Source organism: Mixophyes fleayi, chromosome 3 (genome assembly GCF_038048845.1).
Source record: "Mixophyes fleayi isolate aMixFle1 chromosome 3, aMixFle1.hap1, whole genome shotgun sequence".
Classification (NCBI taxonomy): domain Eukaryota; kingdom Metazoa; phylum Chordata; class Amphibia; order Anura; family Limnodynastidae; genus Mixophyes; species Mixophyes fleayi.
The window spans coordinates 185,962,043-185,977,986 of NC_134404.1; the positions used below are offsets into that span (position 1 = coordinate 185,962,043).

Sequence of the window (15,944 nt, forward strand, 5' to 3'; positions counted from 1 at the left end):
TATACGGATGTCTTTGTCACTACATAGCTGCAGTTAGATATATATGCACAAGCAACCAGCAAGCAGGGAGAAATATATAAATATATATATTTAAACAGTTCCAAATGTTTTCTGCACATTGCTGTTTATCTCAACAATATCAATAAATGCTTACAATAGGATTAATTATTATTTATATAAACCATTTTCACAGCAATATTTTTTATCATAGTTAGAGTCATTAAAACACAAAGGACGGACCATTCGACCAGCGTAACTTTCACGAATTGGAAGGGAACCTATTGGGTTCCCTCCCTCATGTGTTCAATATGGTTTAACAGCAGAATTGTTTAATGTGTTCCCCCCCACTATGTACCCCTTCAGCCCTTCCCCCCTTTTATTTTTGTGTCCTTTCCTTACCCCCCATCCCTTTCTACTTTCTGTACCCCATAATTTTTGACAAATTAATAATAAAAATACTATTGAAGTTAAAAAAAACAAAACACAAAGGACATAGACAGGAGCGTGAGAAATGAAACAGTCATCTATTTAAATCTATGAAAATTAAATGATAATATATATTTATATGTTTTAAATTAGGCAAATTCCCAGTTCCCTATTCATAAACTATGTGATTATTTATCAGTACACCTCCGACTTTAGGGATTCACACTACTTACTGAAAGACACATTGAACCCACTGAAGTGTATTAATTCAACAGACACTGTGTTCATAGCCTGCAAAGTGCTCTGGGCAAATTCATTTGCAGGTTGTGTGTAATAGGGGCTGTGGTTCAGGAATGGGGGTGATCCCCCACGGTACTCTTAATTGAGGCAGGGCTTCATATACAGTTGGACAAGCATGCCAGCTGCAGTAAAAGGGACAGCATGGCAGAAGGAAGTCTGGAAAGCACTCAGCTAATGCTAATGCACTGTGGCTCACAACGGCACAGTTAATCAGTGTTGGTGTGCACAGAGTAAAGACATAAAAAGATAATAGGATGCAACTTCAGTGATGATCACTCCCTAACTGGTAGCATTTTGTGTAGCATATTGGAAAACACAACACAAGGCTTTTTTATATAACGCTTATTAGGCCGGTGGTAATCGGTTTATCGGCTTTTGGTATACCGACACCCACTATAGTGACAGTAAAATCACGATGACTGTAATAACTACATAATTTAAATCTACACTTACCTTAACACAGACAGCGCAGATCTCCGAAAACACTGAAATGTCACTGCTGCTAATTCTGAGGATACTGGATGCTGGCGCTTGAATGTCACATCACACAAGTAAGCGACATCAACATTTAAAACGACATTTTAATGTAAGGCTTAGGGTTACAGTGTGGGTGGTACTATTGCCGCTTTAAATTTACACATTTGAATGTTACACGCTTGCACAATGTCAAATTCAAGCGCCGCCATACAGTATCTTCCAAATTACCACAGTCGCATACCACTGTTTTCGGAAATCTCCGCTGTCTGTATTATGGTAAGTCTACAATTAAATTATGCCATTATTACAGTCATCGTTGTTTTTTCTTCGCTATAGTGGGTGTCGGTATTTCAAGCTCTGGAATACCGTACCCAACCCTATTAGGCGTACTCACACCAAGGGCTAGATTTACTAAGCTGCGGGTTTGAAAAAGTGGGGATGTTGCCTATAGCAACCAATCAGATTCTAGCTGTAATTTTGTAGAAAGCACTAAATAAATGAAAGCTAGAATCTGATTGGTTGCTATAGGCAACATCTCCACTTTTTCAAACCCGCAGCTTAGTAAATCTAGCCCCAAGTGTTTTTCAACTGCAACTTTTTTATTTTATGGAATAACTTAGTAAAAATATTTTGCAAATATAGCCTCTCTCCTAGCTGAAAGCATTTCTTTCTGTTCTGAAGCTGCCATTTTCAGGGAGTGGGGGGGGGGGGTGTATCCTCTCTAAGGCCAGCCCCCTTCAACTTTCTGACGTCAGATTTCAACGTCAGGTTTGTGACGTGGCAGAGGGGGCTGACCCCTTTAAAGATGGTAGGAGCTGCAGGTAAGTTCTATATACATTTTGTTGGAAAGCGTATTACGAAAATACTTAGCTAGGATAGCAGTTATATTTTAAACTTTTAACCTACATGAGAAAAAAACTTTTAAGGGCCTCATGTAGAGTTGGATGTCTGTCCATGTTTGTAGTACAAAGAAATGCATTTCCATACTGTGCATATACACCAAAATATGTCCTTATATAAATTGGTGCATTTCTTCAACTTGCACCTGGAAAGGCAGAATGGGGTAAGCATTAGTCGTATACAATAATGGCTTGTACACTGAAGTGTGACACGCCCCTTGGATATTTAATATACTTTTCAGATATGCTTCTTACAAGACATATTTTTTGCAATTGCCAGAGGACTGGTGTAAAGATATGACATGATGATGATAATAGCAGCACTATGTAGATGCTTCTGATGGGCTGTTTGCGTATTGACCCCTGCAGCTCTAGTACTTCAATCATTAGCATTGCGACTATATTATGTTATATTATGCAGCTATATTATGTTATATTATGCAGCTATATAATGTTATATTATGCAGCTATATTATGTTATATTATGCGGCTATATAATGTTAAGTTGCAACCGCCTGTTTGCATTTCTTATTGGCCAGTTGGGATCCTGCAGAACAAAGATTTATATTGTGTGACTGGGTAGAGTGCCTGGTACCATCTCCTGGGGTAGATGGCACGGGTATCCTGATATCCTGCTGTGATGTGATACGAGGAGGGGAACTATCAGTATTGCGGTGCAACCAACAGTTCCTCTGCTTGAGATACCTCTCCACCTTCTCAACCAACTTGTGAGCAGTCTGAGGGTCTCCATGGTTCACTCACTTGCACAAAACCACAGTTAGAGACCTTAGATACCAGTCCATGATGTTTCTTTCCACCATCTGTGGACCTATTAATGTCTCGGGCTGTAACCACTTCTTGTTCAGGTGGATGAGGTCATGCATTTGATAGCGAGGTGGCTTGTCCATGGAGTAAACCCTTCGGTGTACCTGTTGCGTTCGAACCGACAGTGTAACTTCCATATAAAAATAGGCTTTTTGAGGCTCTCCAGCCAGAAAAAGTGCCAACAGGTCAACCCACTATTCTTTGAGCCAGTCCTCATGCTCCGCGGTGCTTTCAAAGGCCTCAACGTCACCAGCCATAGTCATTTCTTGCAGAAAATCACTAGCTCGTATGGTACTGGTGCTAGATGCTGGACTAGAGGACACACTTTTAGCCACTGCTGTCAGCTGTTGTATTACCTCAGTCAAGGTTACACTGTCTTGATGCTTTCCTTGATGGCCGCTGCATCCTAATGGCTTCCTGCTGAGTCGCTGTAACCTGCAGCAAGGCCTTAACCATGTCCTCCATGTTTCATGAGTTTTTCTGCAACTTTGTAGCAGATGTTACCCAGGATCTGTATCACACTGTAAACAGTGTCTGCAGCATATCACTTCTTTACTTTCATTTTCGAAAAAGCTTTTTCTCCACCAAGTTGTGACCGGGTCACCAGGTAGGAGGCCCTGTACCATCTCCTGGGTTAGATAGTGTTTATAGCATCCGAAAGTTTTTACACAAGTCCAAAGGTTTAGTGCAACTGACCTCAGCCATTTTTTTCAGCAAGAAAAACAAAAGAAAACTTGAAAAAAAACACCATGCCACCCGGCTCTAACTAAACACTGATCACTCCTGACTAACAAACTAAGACCAAAGAAAAATAAGTTTTAGCAGAGTAACTTACAGGCAGATATCAGGCTTTCTCTCACAGAGACTCTGCAGCCCATGTCCCCAGGCAGTGAGAGACCGATTGAGCTCCTGTGGGTATATTTACTAAACTGCAGGTTTGAAAAAGTGAAGATGTTGCCTATAGCAACCAATCTGATTCTAGTTATCATTTATCTCGTAGATTCTATAAAATGACAGCTAGAATCTAATTGGTTGCTATAGGCAACATCTCCACTTTTTCAAACCCGCAGTTTAGTAAATATACCCCCAGGTGTTTTAAAACAAGTAGGTTAGCAACCTAGTTGAAATATACTAAACCAGTGATTTTGTCACAATTGGATTTAGAAGATGTTACACAAGGATGTAGGGATGTTTGTAATGAATCACATTTTATTTGGAAAATGTGATTTTCTTTTTCTTTAGAACTAATATAGGACACTTCTTTGCATTATATTGTGTACTCATCTCTGAGCTATGATTTGGTGTAAGTATACGCAGTTGTTTGCCTGACGTACACCTGGAGGAAATGTATAAAGCTGAGAATTCTACAAAATGACAGCTAAAATCTGATTGGTTGCTATAGGCAACATCTCCACTTTTCGAACCCGCCGGAAAACTCTCAGCTTGGTACATTTACACCCTGATGTAAAAATACTTCTGTGTTTTGAGATGGATGTATCTTGAGATATGTGTGACTCAACATACACCTGTAAGGGTAGATTTATCAGAAAGGAAATGTGGAGGTGTTGGCTGTAGCGAGCAATCAGAATGTAGCTATTATTTTCTAGATAAATGCTAGCTAAAATCTGAGGGTTGCTATGGGCAAATCCTGTCATTTCCCTTTTGCTGAATCTACTCCTAAGTCTGCACTATTTGCAACAGAAATTTTATACATACATTCGGGGGCTAAAAAAATGCGTCAAACTCTACAGAAGAGATTTTGGGTGACTAATCGTAGGAGACAAAAAGCATGATCTGTAACCAATGAATACTTTGATACTGTTACATATGTTAATTTATTTGACTGTGTATCTCTTTCCATATGGGTCCAGTTGTACATCATGTGATTTGTCTTATGCGATTAATTATACAATTTTGTATAAATTGCTAGTGTAGCCTCCTGCTAATAAAAAGATAGACAGATATGAATGTCTCAGGCAGCAAAATGTAAAAACTAATACAAGATGGTAATTGTTGCCAAATTCTAAATTACTATTTTGTACCTTCTTGTTTGATCTAATAATGATTGAAGTGACAATGTAGCTTTTGCCTTGAGCTGTGTGTCACCATCTTGCTGAAATGTCATTTTTTTTGTGCCCTAGCTTAAAATATCTACCAGACCAAAGCAGGTTTCCTCTATGAATAGCGTGTAGAATTTTACTTTGTCATTGCCAATTAATTCTGACATGAGAAGAATGCATATTAACCAATATGTGTGTAAGAGGGGAGTGCAAATGTAAGACATATGAGAATACAGAAATGAGTACCCACACCAATATAATGCCCCTTAAAACTATATTATCTATGTGTTACACAATTACAAATATATATATTTTATTTATGAAATGATGTAAAGCACCACCCACACATTGTACTGATTCCTTATATAGCTACATGCCCTGGAGAAATTCCTGGTGACTTGCTATATCTTTATGATACTGTGCATGGTTTATTGTGAAAGATTGGCGATGTCACACATAAAATAACAGTGAGCTTTATTTGCAATTAAACTGAACAAGATACAGCCATTCGTACATTGTGAACCATACTTGCCCACCCTCCCGTATTTCGGACCCCTGGGAGAGAAGGTCTTACTTCCAAGGGAAGTTGGCGAGACGGGAGCCTCTAGGATGTGATTTGCAGTTAATTGCGTCATTTGGCCCCCGTGACGAAACATCATTATTGCGTCAATACTTTGCAGGGAACAGGGCCAAAATGACAAGATTTGCTGTACCATGCCCCCCTGCTCTTTCCACCTGACTTCCGATTAAAAACTTGGTAAGTATGTTGTGAACCCTTCCCAGATGTAGCAAACAGAGCTTGGTTTATTACTTTTTCTTTCTAGAGAATTTTTTTTTATAAAAATCAGACATCCTATACTTTAGAGGTAGGCAATCTATAGAGTCATTTACCAGCGGCAAATCTACACACACACACAATGCTCTTTCATGTGCACAAGTGCACACCCACTTCACAAATGTCAGAACACAGTAAAATCAATCTGCACCTAGTTTTGTGGACTGACAGGTGCTTCAGGACACAAAGAGTAAAACATCATATCAAAGTCCACTTTAGGACCACATCCTTGATTCCTTGTCTCTATTTCATTTTTCTTCTAAGGTACTGTTCAGGTTGGCTTCATTTAGGCCTGAAATTAATTGAGAGTCAGGGGCATTAGTACTGTATTTATTATATGTTACTTTTGTGTGTTTTTATTACATTCTGTGGCTATAAATGTGCTTTCAGGTCCTTTAACTGGAAGGAAAAGACTATGCCCCCTGCACAGCAGAGAACGCCCGTATAAACACACCCTTTATCTAATTAAATATCCTGTTTTGCTTAAGAAAATTTAATTTCTTCAATTCAGTACAAAAATAGACAGGCTTGTGCACCTAAGCCACACTTAGTAAGATTCTAAGTGCTTGCACCACTCTTGTCATTGGGTGGTGAAGACTTTTGCACCCCTTTTTACACAGTTAACTCATACTTGCCAACTCTCCCGGAGTATCCGGGAGACTTCCGGAATCTGGGTCAGTCTCCCGGGAGAGAGGGCAATTCTCCCGATTCCTGACCGCCTGTGGAAAAGTAAATGGAGTGGGCGGGGCTTATTGGCGCCATGGACGCGTCGTTGTGGCCCCGCCCCCTAATTTATTGGTCAAAAGGGTGGTGGCAGCTTTGGGGGCGGGGCTAATGGCGTGATTCTCTGAGCCCCACCTGCCCCCCGGACCTCCCGGGACACAAGCTGAAAATTTTGGCAACTATGAACTAACTTGTCCTGCAAATCCCTGTACTTCCCTGTAAAACACTGATGTGGCCGTGTGACATTGCAAAAGAGCATTTTCCGCACTTTTCCTCTTTTGTGGTTTGTAAATCACATTCTCTGCCTTTCCTCTTGTTGTTCTATAATACTACTCTAACATAATACTCTACCAGCCACTGAATGCCAGCATGTGCCCTAGTAGTTAGAGTCCCACAGTGCAAAATGCCCTGGGTCAGCTAAAGAATTAATAATAATTCAATTCTGATGACTTTAAGCAGTTACATACGGCATCACTCATTGCATTTTATAAAACAAGTGCATGGCGACTAGAGTAGTGTCAGTTCACTTGAAATTGCAAAATGAATGAGCACTTTGATTGTAAGTGATTGCCTTTTATTGAGGCTGACAGGTTATACTTTAAACACAGGCTTTTCAGAAAAATACTTTCCTCATGAGGTCATGTATCGCTTAAAAGCACGCTTGTGGAATACATTCTGTCAGTTCCAATAGAGAAGAATGTTCGATCCTTCATTGACGTGTTCGTTTATCTGAATTAATAATTTACATATGTACAAATTGTGTGGTAGATGTACATGATTTTATTTAAGTAACATAAATTATGGATAATAGAAATTAGTCTACCATGCTTATCATATGTATATACTAATCATTATAAATCAAAGCATTAGTAAAGCAGAGCATAGGTAGATCATTTGGAATTACTGAATTCTTAGCGCAAATTATCAAATTAAAAACCAAACAGCGAAAATATTTTTCATATGTTTTTCATTCATTGTACATCTGTTTGCCCAGACAGTAAATGAATAAGTCACATCCCCCTCAGATTTTGCTCACCGCTTGATGCCATATTTCTGGGAAAGTCCACTTTAGTCACAGGGAGTACAAACCTTACACTGTATCAGTGCCTTTGTGGGGTCACAAATTGCATTGAGTCACTTGAGGATAAAACCACATGGGTAATTCTCACTTTTGTGAGATAGGTATAATGATGCATTGAAATATTTCGTTATCTGTAAAAACTGGATTTAGTTTTCTCACAAGACATAGGGGTATATTTACTAAGCTGCGGGTTTGAAAAAGTGGAGATGTTGCCTAAGGCAACCAATCATATTCTAGCTATCATTTTGTAGAATGCACTAAATAAATGACAGCTAGAATCTGATTGGTTGCTATAGGCTACATCTCCACTTTTTCAAACCCGCAGTTTAGTAAATCTAGCCAATAGAAATGATATGTTCGGGTGGTATTCTGCATATTTATTAACCTTAGCAATTTATAAAGTGCTTAAGGCATAGCCGAAAGTAACAGAAAAGCACAACAGATCCGGAATTACTTCCTTCTGCAGGTGCAATAAATGTGAAGAACAAGGTTACTTTTAAATTATTGTACTTTGTTGAATAAATATGGGTATATACATCCTTTTCTGAAGTCTCTGAGTGCCCTGGCTCTTTTTCATCCTACCTATGTGGATGAGATCCACGCTGGAGGATCTAAGTTCCCAGAGAGCATCGCTGTGAGACAACTTCAGCAGCTGTCATTATTAGTAAGTGCCAGGTAGAACATCTATGTGACTTAGGTGTTTAAAGGCTTGGGCTGTGAGTGCTTGGTGGCATGAGGTAGAGGGTTCCAGACAATAGGTGCAGAATATGCAACATCTTAAGGAAGGAGTCAGAAGAGGTAATCAGAGGTGAAGGGGGAAGGACATAATACACAGAGCAGAAGTTATACACAGAGGGTATCTGGAGATGAGGGGGGAAATTAAGAAGGTGCGAAATTGCTGAGGGCTTTGTAGTTTAAGACTACAATTTAGAACTGTATCCTGTTTGTAATAGGCAGCCAGTGAATAGACTGGCAGAGAGCAGTAGCACTGAAGGAATGGGAGGAAAGCGCATAAGTCAAGCTGCAGAACTTATTAACAGATTGGAGTGGGGCCAATCTGTTTAGTAGTAGACTAGAGGAAGGTATTGCAATAGTCTACCCAGGATATGATTAGAGCAGGCTCCAGAATTTTAATGATGTCATGAGTGAAGAAGAGATGGATATGAGATGTGTTTAAACTGAACATGGCTGGTAGTTGCAAGACCATAAATGTAGGGCGTGAATGAGGGAGAAAATTGCAAACTTGCCCCTAAGCAGTAATCTTGGTAAACTGGTGGTACATTATACACAGTGACTGGGGACCAATGTAGAAGTAGTAAAAACTACAAGTTCAGTTTTATCCATGTTGAGTTCGAAGCAGCAAGATGAGATGAAAGAGAAGACAGGCAGTCAGGAATGTCATCAGCATATAGATACTGAAACCCAAAGGAGTGAATGTGCTGCTATGAGGGACACTTATGAAACCCTTTTGCGAATTAAATCATTCATCATTCATTAGTAGGGCACCATAATTACAATGCAGAGTAATATTCTACTCGCCCCCTGTAGATCGTCACAAAAGAGAACAATATTTATCTGCAAGACTAGTGGAAGATATTTTTTTTAAAAAAATTAAGTAACAATTGCAACAGCTGAAAAGGTACAATTCTTTCTAGTCTCCATAAATGCTCCTGGTCCAAGGACAGAGTCTTGTTGTTCACTGACAGAGAGAGTACGAAGTCAGCAACTAGAGCTAAAAATGGAGACACAATAGGTCTGCTCAGAGATATAGAATGAAAATCTACGATAATCTAAGACCTTGGTTTCCTAAAGAAAAGAGAGTTTGGAGAAGCAAAGAGTAATCAACCACATCAAAGCCTGCAGATAGGTGCAACAGAATAATTATGGACTAGGACCTCTGGATTTTACCAAGGAGTAAGTTGACGGCTACATTAATAACTGTTTTTAGGGGAATGATGAGATCAGAAACCAGTTTGTAAAAGGTAGTGAGGAAAGGTAAGATGGCAACTCTAAATGGAGTGCAAGTAGTTTTGATGAGAAGGGAATAAGTGAGATCGGTTGATGGCTGGAAAGGGATGAAGGGTCAAGAGAGGGTTTTTAATGATGGGTTCAATGATAGCATGTATAAAATAAGGTGCCAGTGGAAAGAGATAAATTATTTGAAGGCTTCCTAGCTGTGCAAATGGACCTCAAACTTACACTCGGAGTTGGCAAAAATTAGTAGTTTTTGGTGAATTCATCCAATCTAGATACATGTAATGTATGTCATGGGCATGCAAAACAATGTATTTTAAAGAAAATAACAAAATTAAATCTGTCAATTGAAAAAAGACGCAGGGTAGAAGTTTTGTAGAAAACAAAAAATAGGGTTAAGTGCACAGCATACTAAGAGAAAAACAAAAAAGTTTATATTACTGTGGAGAGAGGTCCAGGGTGTTAATACAAAAGCTTTGCAGTGACACTTTCGCTTATGCAAGACATAAACCGCTGAGTTCCATTTTCAAAGCCACAATGACTGTTCAATGACTATCAGATTGCTCATTGGGGGCATGCAGCTGTGTATAGATGGGCGTTGGAAAATGCACACAATTGCATATATAGTATAGTGATGCGCTATGCCATGAAAAATCTTTTTTAACCTCCGATATCAGTTTATAGATCCTACTTTTAAAAAATAGATTAGAGGAGCAGAACATTTCAATTATTATTTGGAGTTTTAAAATAAGTTATTTAATTTTATTAGTTCCACTATAAGTAATGCCAAAAACAGTAATGTTTTGCTTCCCTTGACTAGCCATGAATTTTCCTGTGGCAATGTTTGCTAAAGTTTGGTTTAGAGGGCCACACAAGTAGGATGTATCCAACCATTTCACCACAGAATAGAGAATAACAGATCTTTTCATTTCCAACCTGTATGTCTAAGCCCAGTTAAATCATTGCAATTTCAATTAAAAGTCCTGCAATTATAACAGTTCCCTTTGTTAATAAATTAATATCAACAGCTTAGTAAAAGTAACAGTTACCAGAAAGTTTATTAGAATCCAGAATAATTAAAGGGACACAAACTGAAGTATGTTCATAGATGTTATAAGTGTGTAATTGCAGTATATGAAATTACTTTGTACATTGCCACAAATCTGGGGAGATAATTTGGTACTCTACCAGCAAAACAATCATTGAAAATGTTATGTTGCACTAGTAAGGAAATGTTTGTACGTTATTCACTAGCAGAATTCCAGGATTAGTCTAGTTAGTGGTTAGTTACAGCAGCCGTCTAGGGCACAAAGCTCTTTTGGACAACTCTGGCACTGTTGAATCATAGTGATTGATGAGCAGTCATGCTAGCCTCACTAAGCTACAAAAATGGCTTTACTAATCTGTTATGTCTATAAAACTGATACAAGTATCATGCAGATTAGGCAGGTGTAAAATAGGTGACCTACCTACAAAACTAGTTCTCTCCTCCGCAGTGTCCCCCCTCCTTTCTCAATAACCATTTGATTTGTCCAATTACTATTTCAAGAAAATGCTCCTATCCTGGCAATGAATGGGCTACAATGATAAAATTCCTGGTGCTTACAGCAGCTCATAGGACATACTAGCATGTAAACTAACAGCCTGCTTTCTAGTGTTGAATGTATTTTTCATATTTGTTGGCAGCAGTAATATAAAGAAGTAATATAAAATTGCAGGTAATGTCACACCTGCATTATAGAAGAAGCATATTTCTGCCGATGACCAATGCTCAGAAAATCTCTAGGAGTGTTTTCATTAATGTATCTTAGTGGTTTATATCTGGTAAGAAAAATACTGCTTTGTTGCTTAGATAGCTTTTTACTGATCGTGTGTGACAAGCTGGTGTTTTACATTCACTTCAGTGGACCTGGATTTCATCAGTTTTTGTCTATCTGGTAAACAATCTGGGATAATTGGATAATTGGTATGGGTTTGACTATGACATTGGCTATGACTACTAGGGGGATGTGTTTTTGGAGATAGAGTATAGCACAGTTATCATCATCATCACCATTTATTTATATAGCGCCACTGATTCTGCAGCGCTGTACAGAGAACTCATTCACATCAGTCCCTGCCCCATTGGAGCTTACAGTCTAAATTCCCTAACATACACACACAGACAGACAGAGAGAGAGAGACTAGGGTCAATTTTGATAGCAGCCAATTAACCTACTAGTATGTTTTTGAAGTGTGGGAGGAAACCGGAGAACCCGGAGGAAACCCACACAAACATGGGGAGAACATACAAGCTCAGTTGGGGAGGTAGTAGGGTGTGACTAACATTAGAATGTAAGAGTGTATTCTTTAAGGGTTGGATATGAAGTTGCTTCCGATTTTGAAAATGAGATAATTTCACGAGGCTTTAATATTCTGCAGCAAATCCTTTCATATTGATAGATGCATGATGTAATTTCAAACATGTTATTATTTATTGATTGAGCTTAAAAAAAATAGGAAAAGTCTTCTAGGCATCCAATTTGGAGTTAGTCTGACTTTATATACTTCATTAAAATGCTTGATTTTGATCTATTTTGTTATATTTTCTTAGTCATTGCTGTGACAGAAATTCTAGCATTTTGATCAATTTTATTTTGCTTATATTGTGGGAAATAATACTCTACATATTTTTGCAGCCGAATGAAGTAATGGATCCAATAACATTCAAGTCATGTTTGTTCCTAGGTGTCTGAGACAAATTTAGTGAACTTAAACTTAAAAAAGTACAAACAAACCTAAGTATGCATTTTCCTACAGCATTCTTGTGTGGTCCTAAGTTCAGTCACTCGATAAATATTTTAAGATGCCAGCCGACATAGTGCAGCCAGAAATATATTTGTGTGTTTGTGTGTTTATTCCGTTATATTTATAATTCTATGCCCCATTTTCATACCATTTCATTCCATGTGCTTTCTTGTATATTTCCTACTTCACATTTGGGTTTGCTTTGTATGGCTGTATTAATTTACCTAAGACTTAACTCTTTTCCTCCTGTTGATTTATAACAGCACAGAAATGGATTATTCATTTCAGTGGTGTCAATGTCTAATGTTATATGTACAACACATTATCTTTCTTTGTGGAACTCCACAATTACTGTTGTTCAGCATGCTTCCACTGCCAATCTTCTCAAAATGTACAATTTCGATTGATTTCATAGTAAATGTACTAACTGCTCGCCCCTGTGAACTTATTCCATTCTTCATATTTTTGTATGTATATTTCAACATAGATTGTAAACACTTCATGGCAAGGATTTGTAATCTGTGTGTCGTGTACCTTTAGAATTTGTATTAAATTTTAATGATGGGAAACACATACTCATTTTTAATGTTAAGCTGGATACATAGCTATGCAATTACTTCATCAACATTTGAGAGAGCATGTCGATTCACACGTACATTCCTACAAAATTTACCTTCAGATCTGTTATCTTCATCTCTCATAACCATCTGCTGAGAAGATTGTGACTCTGTAAACTCTACAGATATCTGCCTACACTGCGGGTCCTGAGTGCATAGACATTTCCACACTTGCCCGATATCGATGCATCATTGATCGTGATTTTTAGGAAGTTAGAAAACCAAATCAACAGATGTGATGTGTTTTGGTACAATAAAACATGAATGTGAGAGAGTACACACTTTTGCAATATCTGAACAGTCGTGTGATCTGCACAATAGATGTGTAGCCAGCTTTAATGCTTGCGAAAAATGGACATATGTCATGTGCATGTGTACATGTGTCATAGTATATAAGTTACCACTTACATGCTATTGGTCTCGAGGGGGATTTCCAAGCCATGAGCTATCATGGAAGGGGTCATGGTTATAATTTTATTAGGCCCCTTTCCAACCCAAACACATCCACTAGAAATACACGGGGTAATGCTGCCTACACTAGTGTTGGGTGCATGCAAATCCAACTTACCAAGTAGGGGCATACCTCTTCATCACCCCTTCCGATTGGATAAAGTCCTGCCTGAGCAGTACAGTCACCCAAAATCAGTCCCACCAGATTCAGGACAGTTGGCAGACTGTCCTACTCTCTCCTACCTGTTCTTGATGCGTAGCAAAAAAATAATTGTTAAAAATTATTATTGCAGTACCGTGTTAGCCAGAAAAATCTATGTGATGTTAAATACTTTCTTGTCAAAAAAGACAAAAGTATTATAGGAGTGATACCTTTATTGGCTAACCAAAAAAAAAATTATTATATTTGCTAGCTTTCAGAGCAAAGAGGTCCCTTCATCAGGCCTCTAGGGGCACCCTGCTGTTAACCTCCTTCTGTTTGTAATCCAGGAAGCTACTCCTTGGGATCCTTATGTCCCTGTGGATCTGTTCATCTATAACTATTGGATGGTATTCTTGTTGTAGGAATGTATTTTTTAGGTGTTGTGTTCTCTTTTCACTGTCTGAACAAATCCGAATGTATCTCAGAGCTTGGCTGTAAATGATGGACTTCTTTATATGTCCTGGGTGAAAGCTGTTCCATCTCAGATATGCTGGGCAGCCTGTAGGTTTATGATATACTGATGTTTGTATAGTATTGTTTTTATTGTATAGGGTCATGTCCAGGAAATGTATCTGAGATTGTGAGTAGTTAAGAGTGAGTCAAATGGTTGGTGAAATTTTTTGAAGTTTTTATGGAAAGTCAGCAGCTCATCTTCAGAGCCAGTCCAGATTAGTAACAAAAAACTGTGAAGGATAGCGCAAAAACTCTAATCGGCACAATATTTAATAAACACAAATAAAAATCCAATAAGAATGGATATCAGTATGGACTAAAAAATATATGTACAATGTTATAATGCACACTAGTGTTAAATATAATCATTCAATAATAAAGTACACAAAACGCTGACTGTGCAGCTCATAGATTGCCACAACAACACCTGGTATCAAAGAATATGTTGTAATGAAAAATCTGCCTGCGTTCAGGAACACCGCATATAATAAAGGTCAAATGTCAATATAATCCAGATAGATTCATAGGGCGATTCCTCAAAGATAGGTGTATGTGTGATATCGCTCTCCTTATGGTCACATATATAGATATACAAGACCTAAGCGGCATAGAACAATTGACAGTTTGTAAAAGAGCTTCGATTCCCAATGATTGCCGGGCTTAATGATTTGCACTCTCCGCTTGTAGATCTCCTATTTGGATAGGGAGATAATTAGCCAACACGTGGCATAAGTTACGTGCAAGTCTGTAACTACAATTTGTGAGCCAGACTTAGTGTCCTCCGTTCTTTGCTGAGGAGTAAGCCCGTACAGATTCGGACCAGACCAATTACAACCGCATATGCGGAAATGATTATGAAGTCCTACCCCGGGGTATGTAGAGCAGGTTTCCGGATCTCCAGAGCCCCGCAACCCCAGTGTGCATTAGTCAGTCCGTGCAGTCTGCCTGACGCGTTTCTCGGCACTTCGTTGCCGTTTCATCAGAGGCGATAGATAATTGACCACTGTTGGGGGAGTCGTCATATACTCATTGAATGCGGTCATGTGTTAAATTTTGACCTATATGGAGTAGAGCGCTCATGTGACTATTGAGCCGGTATAGTATCATATTCATTTATAAAAAACTGAATAGAGTATGTTGTACATCACTAAACATAACGATAAAATTATGAATAGATCACACTATATGCACAGTGTGAGTGTATCAGCTTTTGTTCTAATAGAGCCCCACTCCAAAACAACGTGATGTTGCTAGGCGAACAAAAATTAGCACATCTTGGAGTAAGCCAATATATAGTATTAGCAGCTGTAAAAATCTCAAGACAATCAAATGTTATAAAACCATACACTATTAAACAGAGTGGTAAATCTGTAAAATAACAAACATTTTATACAAATTATAAATATGACAGCTTTTGCCACTTTGAATCAACAACATAGTGCTCGGCCAATATGACATGACACATCACAATAGGCCGCTATATATCATTGGCAGCTATCTGGATCTAAAAATGATCAAATATATACTAAACTTAAAATGTTAAAAAATAAAGAGCATTAAAATAACCATAAGCCTAAATGTCGAGGCAATATGTCCAAGATGTCTGATATGATTGTAATATACACATATTGATAGGAATACAGACAACTCCCATTATAACATGACTAAGAGTACATAGAATATGAGTAAACCTCATTAAGGTGCTGATATAAATAAACGTATTATATTTAGAGAAAATAATGAGATTTAACATTCAAAAGGAAATGGAGCTAGGTGGTTCTTTAAATATAAGTAGATTGCCAACTTGGCACTTTCTACATATAGATATATCAATA

At 38.2% G+C, this 15,944-nt stretch overlaps 2 protein-coding genes across 3 annotated transcripts in view; one reads left to right on the forward strand and one right to left on the reverse strand.

Moving 5' to 3' along the window:
- PDSS2 (decaprenyl diphosphate synthase subunit 2) overlaps positions 1-15,944 on the reverse strand; it is a 306,498-nt gene that overhangs the window by 262,546 nt on the left and 28,008 nt on the right. The gene's annotated exons all lie outside the window — the stretch shown is intronic.
- Positions 1-15,944, forward strand: part of SOBP (sine oculis binding protein homolog) — a 177,807-nt gene that overhangs the window by 5,311 nt on the left and 156,552 nt on the right. The gene's annotated exons all lie outside the window — the stretch shown is intronic.